The following is a 14744-nucleotide window of genomic DNA, read 5'->3' on the forward strand; positions in this document are numbered from 1 at the left end:
GTGACTCTCAATAAAGCCAACATTTATACATTAATAAACCTTAAAAATAGTCCAAGTCCTTGATTTTATAATAATCTACAAACGGATCATTTTTCAACCTACAGACTTTAGAAGCTATTTTGCTAGACAGATCCAAGGGACGATTTGAATTGCCAATAAAATTTTCCAAAGAAACCATTTTAAAAATGGTTAGAACATAATTTAATGACTTTATCTACCATTTTCAGCTAATGCATTTTTTTTTCCTGTGAGTAAGACTTTAGGACAGACACATCTTATTATTTACATATTAGAAAAAAAATTAATTCCTGCTTTAAGAGCAGATGGCAGTGCAATTCTAAATGCTGGGCTCCAGTATTTGTCATCAAATGCATTAGTCATCTGATTTTTAAGTCCATTTGTGATTAGATCTATTTGCCCCATTAGCCAGTGTTCCTTCTGAAACAAGTAGCAGTAAAACACCAAGTGATACCGTTCAGATGATGATTTAAAGGTTGCAGAGGCAAGGCACAAAGATATTACTGAAACAACTTGTGCTTTTTCCATCAATTTTGTAACTTTTAAATCATGCTCGTGTTGTTCTGCATCCATTCACTTGTTTAAGGAAGTCTTCCAAGGCCAAGCTCTATAATTTGTGGCAGTGGTAGACCCTGACCAGCTCAACAACTTAATTTCCAGGGAACTGTGAGAGAATATGTCCCTTTCTTATGGGCTCATTAAGAAAAGTGTGAGAAGGTTCTGGATGAACAGAGCTCATCTGGATTCGCATTACCAAATTTTATGAGTAGATTGGGCTAATTTCTATCCCAGGTGGCTTATCCAACTAGAGTTAAAAGTGTTATCCAGAATAAAGATTTTTGTGTGTAGCCTGGACTATGGATAGAAATAGCACTTTGATGATGACATCAGATATCTTTGCAGTAAATACTAGTCATATGGTTATTACTTTTTAATTATAAAGTCATTCGTTACTCAGTGGCCTGAACATCAACAATCCGAGCATTTTTGAAGGATCTTGGATGGACAACAAGAAGCAAAAAGTTGACAACATCAGTATGATATTCAGTAACTTGGGCATATTCAACAAAATGTTTGAGGTCAGAAGGAACCTCTGGAGATCATCTAATCCAAACCCATGCTCCAGCAGGGACACCCAGAGCACGGGGCATAGGCGGTGTTAGAAGATCTCCAGAGAAGGAGACTCCACAACCTCCCTGGGCAGCCTGTTGCAGGGCTCTGTCAACCTCACAGTGAAGAAGTTCTTCCTCATATGGAGACTAAATGTCCTATGTTTTAATTTATATCCATTACCCCTTGTCCTGTCACTAGACAGCACTAAGAAGAGTTTGGCCCCATTTTTCCATACATTCTCACCTCAGTACTTGAAAAGGAACAAGAGAGAACTCTATTGCAAAGTACTGATAGCATTTTCTGCCTTATAGATTAAACTTCTTTGCTAACAGAAACATTTGCAGTCCAGACAGTTTGCGGAATGAGGATGAAAAAGACCCATGATGAACTCTGCTGATCTCTGCAAATCTCCTGGGTGACCTGGGCAGCCCCAGGGTCATCTCTGTCCCTCATCTTTTGCTTTGTTTTTCCATCCCTGTCATTCTGCATGTGTTTGCAGGTGTATTTCTTGTTTTCCTCTTGCATCATCTCATAACAGTGCTGCATGAATGCCTGGTGGTGAGGGTTGCTCAGTGTCTTCTGCACTTTGCTACAGTGCTCTGTTCATCATATTTCATTACCAAATGCAAGGTTAAATATATTATATAGACATTTTAGGCATGAGACTTGCAAGGTTAATGCAAGTACAGCAATAACTGCTCTTTGAATATATTATGCTTTCGCTGTATTCACTCTGCTATATCTTTTTCTAGATACCAGGGTTATGTTAAAGAAAATGTTAATTTCCTTCAGGCCTTGCTATTGTATTTGACGGACTGACTCTTAGAAACCAAAACATAAACTACAAAAGATGTTATATTTTGGGAAATTGATTTCTGAGATGGTTTCCATTTTGACATTTTAGTAAACTAATGATCAGCAAAGATGTGTTGCTAGACTATAAAGCACACTAAAGCATCGCCCCATAAAACCGTGATTCTAGCAATACCAGTCTGAATAAAGCTTCCTGAGTTCAGAAGTTATATGTATCTATATAATACAATTCTCTTTTCAGTTTGAGGTACTAGAGAGATAGTGGACAATATAGACCCAAAAAGTACATTTCATAGCCTGCATATTCCTAGCATCACACATGGCTTATTTGCTGACATGACTTCTCCGTACAGGTACTTTACCAAAAAAATGCATCAGCTTAAAGCAGAGTCAGGAAGAAAGACTGAACTTTCTTATTAAAGATTCTAAAAATAACCACCACAATTAAGAGCAAGGAATTACTCAAGATCTAGTGGTTCTCCCTCTACAGTTGGGTAAATAGATGTTTGGAGATTATTTCTGATGACTCCTAACCACATTGAACACATCAACATCATGTAATTTAAAAATAATTAAACTGGAGGCAGGGAGGGCAGTTAGTTCCACAATAAATAATAAAGAAATTTCCTAAAATCTTCTAGTATAATTTCCTGGAAATTATTACCACTATTTGTAAGCAATAAAGAGATGGATGCATGAGTCAGTCTCTTTGTGAACCAAGTTCACATTCTTCCTTTCACTTAAAGCTCACTAATTCACTAATTCTGAAAACTGGGACTTGCTTAGCCTAGCAAAACTGAGCAGAAATACGTTTTTTTAATTTTTTTTCTGTGAACACCTAGATAAAAACCAGGTAAGACAGACCTCAAAGCTGCTGTAAGAACCAATGGGTAAAAGCTGGCCATGAACAAAGTTAGGCTAGAAATTAGAGGAAAGATTTTAAGCTCTATATCAGTCAGACTCTGCAAAAGCTTCTAATGAGATTAGTGGAGAAAATGGGAAGAATGTTAACACTGAAGAGCAATTAATTATCCAGGTAACAAATTTAAAACAAACAGAAGGCAACACTTTCCCACCTCCAGAGCATCCACACAGCATGCAATAACAGGACTCTGTTTTGCAGGATAAAAGTATAAATTGATTTAAAAAGGGATTGGTCAAGTCAAGGACAAACCCTTAATTTTATTTCAGAGAGCCCTTCTGGTCTTAGTACAGAGCTCCACTAATGTGTATATATATGTATATATGTGCAATGGAGTATATATGGGTATATAATGGATTATATACACAAAACAAAGGCAATGGGATCAAATTCCATGTTCTGTATTACACACACAAACCAACTAGTGTTTTTACCAGGTCAAAACATTTATTTGTTGAAGACTAGCAGATAGAATCAAGCAAGCAAATCTTTTAGGTGTTCTGAATTAATTACAGAAACTTTCATCAGCTCCATTTTCCACGCTTAGCAATTAATTCCTACAGCTATTGCAGTCAAGGACAATGATAAAGAGTGCAAAATCAGACCTTATAAAAATTAGAATACTTTAATGGAAATTGGCCTATAAGTTTAGCTTGCTTGACTCTGTCTGCTGTCATAGTCTTAAATAAAACATGGTTTATACGTTTATAATATTCAGTTCATATTATTCAGTTTTCAAAAAGAAAATTCTGTGTGTATGGAAGTCAACGACAAACCTTTCATAAAGTCAATGACGGAATCCATATGGGATTCTTTTTAATTGCCTTTTGTTTTTTTATGAGCGCTGAGGACTCACCCATTTCCCATTTCCAGTCTCCGTAACCAAAAAATTAATTTTCCTCTTTAACTGAGAGTTGGAGCTTTCACGCAGTCTAATAACTCCGGCAGCCATGGCATTAAGAGAAGCTCTAGCTGTCAGAAGGTTTGAACTGCAATTATGAGTCAGCCACAGTGCAAATATTTCCTTTAAACTCATCCCGCAAGAAGAGTGCAGAATGCCTTGCTGGGAAATCTGATGACTTGGGCACCATGGACAGGACTATTTTGAGGACAAGGGCCAGGAACATGCCCTGGCCACTTCCAAGAAGATGGAAGAGACAAAACCGAGAGGGCAAGAGGGGTGCAAATCCCAGGAGAGCTGCCCTCACCATTTATCCTCAGGGTCAGAAGGGCTGGGGCAATGATATCTACTTTAGATATTTAATGCCTACCCCTTTTTTTTTTTTTTTTTGTCTCACACCTTCTCAAAGGAGCTATAAGCCTCAATGTCTGCGTAGCATGGGCAAGTACTCAAGGAGATCAGAGCTGTTCCAATATGTATCTCATGCTGGGGTCAACCCTACTTGCTGGGCTGCATGTGGGATGGAGGTAGAAGATGACTCCCCTTGGAAAATATTACTTTTTCAGGTCTCTTATGTTTAAATCAAGCTCAAAGTCTCAAGTAATGTCATCAGAGTTGATGCCATTTAATCAGAGATGAATTCACTTTTAGCTGACTTTATTTTTTAGACTTGACTAACTGTTCATCTTCGGTTGAGCTACCTGGGAGCTGCTTCACAAAAGAATACTGATAGAAGAGCAGTAAAGAACCCCTTTGCAGCTGAAAAAGAGAATGAAAGGTAGCTGGAAATATCTGTTGAAAGATAGGAGCTAAGTCAAAGGCGGAAAAAAAAAGAGAAATCCGCAAGGAACAGAAATGGCAGGAGAGGGCCAATGGGGACAGAAGTATTTTAAGCTAAAAATAAATCTCATTTCTCAAAGTTAAATATATAAAGCTGTCCATTAGAAAATGGTACAAGATTACATCTCTACAGTGCCAAATAATTAATGACTTTAAAAAAATCCTAATAAACGTGGATTTCATCAAAATCTTGTTGCCTATCATTGACTGTTTCAAGCAAGGATTAGATCTTAAGGGAGCCTAGCACCTGTACTAAGAAGAACACTGCTGACATCTTTCCTAGGTACATCAATTATAATTAAAGAGTAATAAGAATGCTAGGATGGACTTCTCAGGCACTTTCATGCAGGAGCCCCAGCATTTAAAATTAAATCCATTAATTCTAACTACTGTACGTTTGTGATCCCTCAGAGTACAAACTAATTCATAGCTTTTGTAATCATGCCAGTCTTTGTTAATTAAGGTTTGTGATTTATTTAATTTGAGCAGAGATGTATCAGAGTGCCCCAAACTGGACTGATAAAAGGTCATTAGCTCATACTGTTCAAGACAATTTGGAATCTGATCATGAAAAATGTTTCTAGGTGTCTGACAAAAATTGATTAGCAAAATGGGCACTAATTGTTTAAAGGAAAGCTCTATATTTTCTTCCACCCAGCCATCTGAAAGTTCATATGTTAAGAAGCTCTTCTCATTCTCAATTGGCTCTGAAATACATTTGAAGATAAAAGGCCTTTCTTAAAAAATTATTGTTGTAATTTCTTAGAGGAGGAGACAGCATTAGCACTGTCACCATCCGGAGAGCTTTATTTCTTTCTTCTCTTTCCCCAAACGGGAGCCTTGATCACAGTCTCTGTGTGAGACACAAATATTAATGAATGTGTTACTCTGAATAATACTGATGAACATGTGTGTGAGTTAGCAGCATCTCTGTTCTCTAAACAGGCAGGTGAAGTAAAGAGTGCGAGATTAGTATGACCAAGTTGTAGCTTCCTAAAATAGACTCTCCTTTGACATAGAAAGAGGCCTCATAAATAGAGCAGCAGTCCTGACTATAGCATGATAAAACTCATTTTAAAGTGAATGTCAAATGAGTCACAACATGCATGCCAAAGGCAAACCAGGGCAATTAACTCGGATGTAAATGACTATACTATAGATATCTAAAGTGAGGTGAGGTGAATCACAGAGCCAGGAAACAGTTGAGGTTGGGAGGGACATGTGGAGGCTCCACTAGACCAATCCTGCTCTTGAAAGCAGGGTCAGCTAGAGCAGGTTTCTCAGAACTTCATGCAGTTAAGATTTGAATATCTGTAGGGATGAAGATTTCACAAGGTCTCGGAGTCTTCTCCCAACCTTTGGCTACCTCAACCATGAAAATTTTCTTCCTAACATCTAACTGGAAATTTCCTTGTTGCCATTCTTTTCTGTAGCCTCTTGTCTTCTCATGGTGCACCTCCAAGAGGAGTCTGCCTCCGTCTTATCTACATACTCCACATTAGGTAGCTATAGACAGCAATGAGATCTTATCTTTAGCTGAAATTCTAAAGGCTGAACAAACCCAATTCTTTCAGCTTCTCCTTATACATCAAGTGCTCCATTCCTTATTATCTTGGTGCTCCAAATGGATTTGCTTAAGTATATTTATCATTCTTGGACTGAGAAACCTAAAATCTGATCGGTCTCTCCGTGAGCTGCTCAGTGAGACGCTGATCCTCTTCTAGGGCAGAGCTCAAATGAGGTAGGAAGGGCCTCTCTCTTACTGAGAGGTCTAGATGAGAAGGTTAGAGTAGATGCCTAACATTTAGATAGCTAAAATTAGATGACACTATTGAACTTAATAATAAATTATTACTGGAGGTGGGATTAATATCCAGGAATGTTAATCTTAGGCAGCACAGGTTGTCTTCGCTCCTACTAAACTTTGTGTTTTGTGAAACTATGCTGATTTTCACCAGCTGTAGAGCTAAACTAGTAAACCTGAATGGTGCAAAAATCTTAGTTTATAGATGAATTTATATAGTTTATTTAGCATTAAGTTAATATGTTAATGTTGAAAGGTAGTCTGAACAACTGCAAGGGTATACAGAGTAAATCAGAGGAATCTTCAATTATTCCATACAGCAAACTCTTTAAAAGTCTTTAAAATATTAGAATACTATCGTTTTCTATTAATTATCTTAATTTGTGTCTGCTTTTTTTTTTCTTGCTTTCTCTAAACATTCTTCTGTAAAATCATATTTTGTGTCCTTTAAATAATATTTGGATGAGTCTTCATGATGTGACCTTATGAGCTGCCTTCAGTTTCTACTATTTCTGGGAGTTTGGAAGGTCAATTCAGTCTCACAAGATTACCTTCCAACAGGGCATAATGTCAGCCTGTGGTTTCATTATTTTGTTTCCACTGTTGAAAGTGTCCAAGCCCTCTACAAAACCTAATCCTGAGTATTCATGCAAAATGAACATAAGTTAGGATGCACTTAGGATGAACTGGGATTTTTGTTTGTTTGTTTCAGCCATGGAACATCTTCCAGAACTTAATTGTGAACAATTTGTTAGGAAGAATCTCTTTAAATTTCTCTTCCAAGAACTTCTTCAAGAAAACACTTGAATAAATATATATGCATGCATATATGTGTGCATATATGTGTGCATGAGAGCATGCATGTGTATGTGCTTTTTTTTTTATTTCTCTGGAATTTCAGGTAATCTAAACCAAAAAAAAGAAAAATCAAATTACATGAAATATTTAATTTTGATAAGGCTCTTATTTAGATGGGCACCAAGGGAATGTAAGCACATTCCAACCAATTTAGGTAAGAAATGAAGTGGAACTTGTTTTAACAACAGTTATGTATGCAATGGCCCATAATACATATATTTCTGTCAGCGTAAAATCAGCAAGTTTGAATTTGTTTGGAATGCCAAATTTTGTAACGCTTGCATAATGCAAAAGGTTCCAGGTATAGTAAAGGTGAGCCAAAGATAACAAAGGTAAATACAGAGTTGTATTTGTGCTCATATTTTATGGCAAATATTCTTTCTGATGGAGCTTTAAAAGATATCTAATGATACCGGACACTCAATTCTTATTAAAATAAATGGATATTTAAGTCTTTAGGCAGACTTGGAAAAGAGTATCCTGATCTTTATTTTATTACTCATCTGAATATATTTGCAGTACTAATATTAAAAGTTTACAGTTTTTAAATACACAATACAAACTACTATTTATGGTAAAGTAGCATTGCCAAGTAACCTAATAAAGTTTCCTGATTATAGCTATAAAACTATAATGAATCCTTACCCACACATCCTTCAGATGACTGAATGCCTAAAAGAAATGATCTTGTTCAATCAGAAGTTATGAATCAAACACAGGAATCTCTGCGGGAAATTTTCCTATTTATCTTATAAAGGAGGCCAGATTTAGGGTAATGATTTTTCATCTTCACAACTATGAATGTAATGCTCCGTAGCATTTTCTGTTAGACATTTCTACAGCAGAACAAGGCATTAATATTGTGAAAGGTACCACTTATTTGATAGTTTTTGAAGCCTTTGGAGCAGAGACGGAGGGTAGGTAGTGATATTGAGTGATTTTTAATAGCACCCCTCAACTCTCACTGAATCGAGCTAATAAAACCCGAAATGATCCCCCCAGAACAGCATCCAAATGCACGACTGGAGCTCACAGATCTGATGAGCTGGTAGTATAGGATGGACCCTGTCCATTTTCCAAAGCTGGGCTAAGGCCTTGAACAGTTGTTTTGGTAATGTAGATGAGGCTTTAGGTCTTAATAGTTCCTACAATTACTGATGAATCTGGCCTTGGCTCAGGAATAAACTCCTTGTATTGAAAAGATTTACTACCCTAACTATATCTGTATCTCAATTTAATGAAAATGTTAAGGATAATTTGATGGTCTCTTGCCAGTGTAATTTTAAATAAAATGTCTTCATTCCTTGGCAGCGTGTGTTGGCATTCGTGTTTAACTAAAGGAAGTGCTTAAGTGAAGTGCTTTTCACCTTAATGTCTTGCCAGTATCTTCTTTTATAGAATAGATTTAATTTTCAGTGGTTTACTCAGAGTAAATAAATTACAAAAAATAAATTGCCTCCCCTCCATCAGCCCATATGAATAGTGAACTTAACAAAGTATTACTAGAAATCAGATATTGGCCAATCACAGCACGAATTTCAAGCCTCATCACTTGTAAATTAAAGTATTTTAAATGTATTTTCTGTTCATTTACTATGTGCTTTTGTAAATAAATATATAAATATATATAATGTTTCTACGTGTCTCTGGAAGAAATGCAGCACATAACAAAATACTGTCAGTGCATTTTAGACTTGCATCTGAGTCCAACAAGTCAGCATAAAAGTTTAGAACACTTTATTATAATTGCACAGGGAATGGAAAGTAATGGTCAGATGGTGACAATTTGGCCATCGTATTCAAAAGTACTGAGCAATTGCCAAATACACTCTTGATTGGTTACCCTTTCTAAATAGGGAATATACAAACGGGAATAAATGGACAGAATAGGGCCAGAAGGATCATTCATCAGAAATTAAATTGTTTGGGGATTAGTTTGATAATAAAAAATATTGTGGGCATTGGTGCTCATTCAATAGGCATAAACAATTTGTACAATAGGTATTATCTTTTTAATAATGTTTTTAATATGTAGAAAAAGAGCTTATGAAAACTACTAAATTTGTCCCTGATAGAAGTGGAGGGTCTTCAAGTTTAAAGTAAGAGTAAGTCACAAGTAGCTCCATGAATGTAAAAGTTAGTAAGTTACCTCAGTAGTGTTACCCATAGCAGCCAGCACACCATAAGCATCACACCTGGGAAGGATTTGTTTTAAAAATTATTATTATTACTGTTCCTTACAACCTCCTCATTTCTGATTTTCTTCTGCTCAGTACCATGGTGTCACCAAACTATATCTGGATTGCAGCTTTGCACTAAACCACTCGCAGTGAAAAACAAAAAGGAAGCCATGGCTGGAGATGAGTATAATCTTGCACTAGTTAGATACAAGCTACAAAATATCTCCTGGCATTTGGTATAAGGTATTGGACCAATGAGACTGTCTTCAGACAACAGTTTAATGTGGAGTGCATCACACTTTGTCCATACTGTCTACAAATATGATTACGTTGCACGTAATCGTGCCCCTTTCTTCATTTTCATGGGATGCATTAACAGTAAAGAAGGGCATTTGGACAGCCCCCGAATCTTCACGCCCAAGCTAGAACGTAACCTTATTTTTACTCAGATGAAGTCTCCTCTGATGAGGAGGAGCTCTCCGTTCCACCTTCAAAGAAGCTCCCCATTCCACCTTCAAAGCAAAAAGCCAGGCCAACTAACAAATCTGTGTAACATTGCAGAGATGTCAAGCATATTGAAATGGGTTGACTATGCATACACAGTATGATTCAGATTTGATGGCTCAATCACAAATGATTTCTCTCCAGGGAACGTGCACCATCCAAGGATATATGGGTGCAATGAAAATGTCTTTTTTTTCATTTTTCCAAATGAGCAGCAGTTACATTCACCTACTGCAGGGACATTAGGCCATGGTGCAGTCACATCTTCATCACTGCAATATGCTTAATAGTGCATAAGTAGAAAATAGCCACACAGTCCAGACATAATCAGTCTCTACCATCTCTTAGTGCACCTCACTGAGTCTCACGGTTAGACAGTCCAGGGAACTAAACTCACACAAACTAGTCTGGAAGCATGCAAAGCCCCTAAGATCATTTATTTTGACTATAGTCAAGAGAAGATATTTTTATAGCCTCAAAAAATGGGTCTCTTATTGAAAATAATACTTTCCAGAATTCAGATTAACTCTGATTCTTGAAATGGAAAATTTCAATCAAGATAATTAAATCTATCGGTGTACAAAACCCCATATTTTCCTGCTGTTACAACAGTGATCTTCTAATCAAAGATTTCTAGGTAGCCTTAAATAAAGGAACAGTTACTTGAACTGTATGTGGCAATCAATGTCCTTATCTGCAGTGTTATATGCCTCTATGAAAATAGAGGTAATAGATGACCTTGCTTTTATTAATTTACACTTTACAATTTAAATTATACTTTAATTACAATTTAAATTATAATTTAAAATTTTAATTAATTTAATTTTTATTAATTTACACTTTGTTTCAAGTTAATAATGAAAGTAAACCAAGATGTTTCAGTCTAGTCCTTTGACTTTCTAGCTCCAAAATAGTTGTAAGACATAAATAACACTTTTATCAAGTGTAAAGTTATCAAGTCTTCTATCAAGTTATAAATAACACTTCTATCAGAATTTGCTTGTTGTGTTGAAATTGTGCTTGTATTACACATGTTGCACATTCACAACTGTTTTTGGCAAGCATAAAACAAAGGGAAGATAGCATTGAAATGTTTTTGAATACCAGAGCAGGAATCCTATTTTGGTCACGTTCTCAAAAAATAATGGAGCCATTTCATATGGAGTCAAAAGGAGGGCAACAAAACTGACTGGAATTTGAGAAATATAGACAGGTGATACAAAATCAAAAGCAGGAATTTTTGTTGTCTAACATAAAAAAGACTGAGAGAGGATAACTAATAGTCTTCATAAAGGCTGCCTTGAAAAGGAAAATGATCAGTTTTTCTGTGTGTTCATTGTGGGAAGGACAGGAATAATCATTTAGCAGGTAGTTACAGAAATTTGTTTATTAAAAGAAAAAGCATAACTTTCTGTTCTGAGCAGCTGGCACATTGTGAAACTTCTGGTTTGCAGCGGTTTCCCTGAGCTATATATGATACACGTGTGTGAACGCTGCTTTAGAGCAGCACATAATTAGAAATAAATATGCAGACCTATTTTATACACAGGACTTGATCCTTTTCATAGAGGATGGGGATGGACTAGAGGTCACTCCTGCATCGATATTTCTATGATTTTTTATGTTTCTAATTTCCCAGGATATCCATATTACAACCTTTTCCATTTGTTTATTTACTACCACAAATACTGAAAATAAAAGAAATTAATTGTCTTAGAAACGGAGCTTTTGTCACTGATGATTTTCCAATGCAGATGAAATAGCCCTGCACATGTAATTTCGACTAAAAAGCAGAAAGGTTGACATCTGTTGCAGAGAGGGAAGAAAATTTTGAGCAGTTACATCTTTTTAACAGATTGTAGCCTGAAGAACAATTGGCCTTCTGCAGTCCGACAGCACCTGGAAGCAATGTCTGCATAAGCTCATGCCTGCAAGGGGAAAAAGGAACAATGACAAATTGTGATTTGAAGACAATAAAAATCTCATGGAATGTGCAAGAGGAAAGGAGATGAGAAAGATGGGAAACTCAGTAAGGACTAGCTTTATTGCAGCTGCTGAGGCTAAAGAAGGGAACTCTTGTGGATGTTAAAAGAGGCATAAATAAAAAAGTAATATTCCTAAATTCTTGGGTTTTCCTTCCAAGGCCCTGAGTGAACTAATAGGTTTTAAATGTGATCAGCTCCAGCTGGTACCCTCACTCACTCAACCCTCTGCAGATCAGGCCAGGATCTCTATTTAAGCTCAGGCAGAGTTACCTAAGTAGGTCTGCCTGGACCTATATCATTGTCTAATCTTCCTCCTGTTGTGGCTAATTGGACAGGATTCATCCCTTGTCTGGTGTTATTGACAGATCCTGTTGCTAGTGACCACCTCTGCCTACTGTATTTGGTGCCCACTCATCTTCTCACGTGGAGCTGCTCTTCTCTTGCTGCTGCCTGAAAACACTGAACTACACTTTTGCACTAAAAAGAAATGTAAAAAGAAAACGCATTTTAGGATTTGTCCTGCAACAAACTGTTAGGTAAGTTATTTTCATTTAATAAAATTACATATAGACTGGCCTCCAGGGGCACGCACAAATCCTTAAGGTTTCTCAGATATGTATTCATCATGTGAGCTCATGTCATTTAATGGCACTCCCTCACACACCTCCCAAAAAATCAAACCATCTCTTTAGCAGGCAGGTGACAACCTGGATCAGCAGAAGATCTTGTGTTCCACTAACACTAAAGTTGACCTCTGTTAAAAGTGTTTTTATCCAAAATCTGCTCCAGCTAAGCACCACCCAGGGAAGTTGCACATTTGTTTTGTTTGCTACGTGAGGATGGAAGCCTTAAGTTGACTTTGCTATTGATAAAAATTTCACTCAAAACTGTGAACTAACAGCTTGCTTCTGAGCTAGGGAAAAATCAATGAATTAACCTCTACAGTCACAGGCTCCCACAGAATGAGTGGCTCTTTAGTTTTCTGTATGAGACCTGTCTAATTTATCAAGGCTGAAACCCATGTGATAACAATGCCATCTTTCTTTGAAAAAGAATCTTGTTACAATTTTTCAGAGTTGTCCCTTTCCCTTGGAGCCAAACTGTAGCCTAATGGGGTCGTATTGCATCAGCAATGCAAGGTGTTGAAACTGTGAATCAGCACTTGACATGATATTACACAATGCTCAAACCTCAAATAGTGTTTACAGGAGGCCAGGTTTCCTCATACTGAAACTACATCATCTCTGGAGATACAAGGCTAATGTTCACCCCTGCCAAGCACAACATCCCTTACAAAACATCTGAATTTTAAAATCTAGGCTCCTCTGAATCATCCAAATCTGAAGAAATCTCAACAAAAATTATCACTTTATATCACTTGATGCTCAGCTTGGAAGTAGTTAAATGGCCTTGTCTTCTCCCGAAGAACCAGCTCCAAAGGCCGTGCCCTGTGTCCCAGCATGGACCCTTGTTATTTGCCTGCCACGTGAGGGTGAGAAATCACAAACTGGGGCACAGTCAAACTTCTGCTAAAGTAAAGGAAGGCTGGACTGGGTCGTTTGCATTTATTTAGCACCTTGCAGCTGCAGAGCGATCAGCTGCTTTTTGTTACCGTTTCCCCCAATATCACCTGTGTGTCTAGAACAAGGCAGTCAGGATAAAAAAAAAAAAAAAAAAAAATGGAGCAGGGCCTCCGCAAACCTCAGCATCCAAATCTATTGCTTTTATGTGACATTTTGCTGCTTTTCACTCTTGTCCGAATGCCTCGGTCCTCTAGGGAGGCTGCTTGCACGGGGAGTGGTTGGACTAGATGGCCTAGAGGGTCCTCTAGGTGGCTCGATGGTTGGCTAGACCCCTAGAGGGGCATCTAGTTGCCTTGGGGTCGGACTAGATGATCTCTAGAGGTCCTTTCCAACCTCAACCATTCTGTGAATCTGTGAGGGGTTTCCAGGCAGGTGAGCACCATTTCACAGCTGTTTAGGGGTGTTTTGGGGTAACTGGTGTTGTCAGGATCCTGACATTCAACTGGTCATTGCAGTCTTCACAGCAGGCTAATGCTTATCATCCCACAAAAAGTGCAGCAAAGGGATATTTATAAAAATAGTTGTGTCCTAAACCTTTTGTTTTTTGGGGTCTGCTCATTAAGAGCAGACATGCTGTGCCACATAGTGTAACAAAACACCACGGATTCTGTTGTTATGCAGCCAACAACCAGCAGTTTCCGCTCTTACGATGGCCGTGTCATGATGATGTCACGATGCAATGACAACATTATGATGTCACGATGACGTTACGATGTTTATGGGAAGTTTATGGGAGTTTATAGGGTTTATGGGGGAGAGCCGGGCTCCCCACTCCGGCTCTGTGCTCGGCACCGTGCGGTCGGCCTGGCTAGTCCGGGCTCACCCGCGCAGCCACCGTGCAGAACGGGCGGGGAAGGGGCGCTGGGGCCCACGGTGACCCCTGCATGGTGCCGGGCACTCGCAGGGACCCACACGGGGTGTTCGGTGTGGGGTGCGCATGGCTCGTGCCCCGCTGGGCCTCCCCGTCCTGGCCGCGGGGAGCTGCAACCACAAGGATAAAACTGCCCCTCTGAGGGGAGATAAAATTAAAAACAAAGAAATGAAATGAAATAAAATAAATCAAGCCCAGAGCAAGGAGGACGTCGCTGCCCCAGAGGAGGGGCCTGCCGGGGCGGCGCGCGGCCGAGGGCGCTCCCGTCTGCGAGCACGAAAGCTTTTATTTCGCTGCCCTCTAGTCCCCCACGCCGAGTTTTCCAGGTCCAGCCTGGGATTCCTGGTGCAGA

The sequence above is a fragment of the Nothoprocta perdicaria genome, unplaced genomic scaffold (genome assembly GCF_003342845.1).
Source record: "Nothoprocta perdicaria isolate Ctin4 unplaced genomic scaffold, notPer1 scaffold_95, whole genome shotgun sequence".
In the NCBI taxonomy this organism is placed as follows: Eukaryota; Metazoa; Chordata; class Aves; order Tinamiformes; family Tinamidae; genus Nothoprocta; species Nothoprocta perdicaria.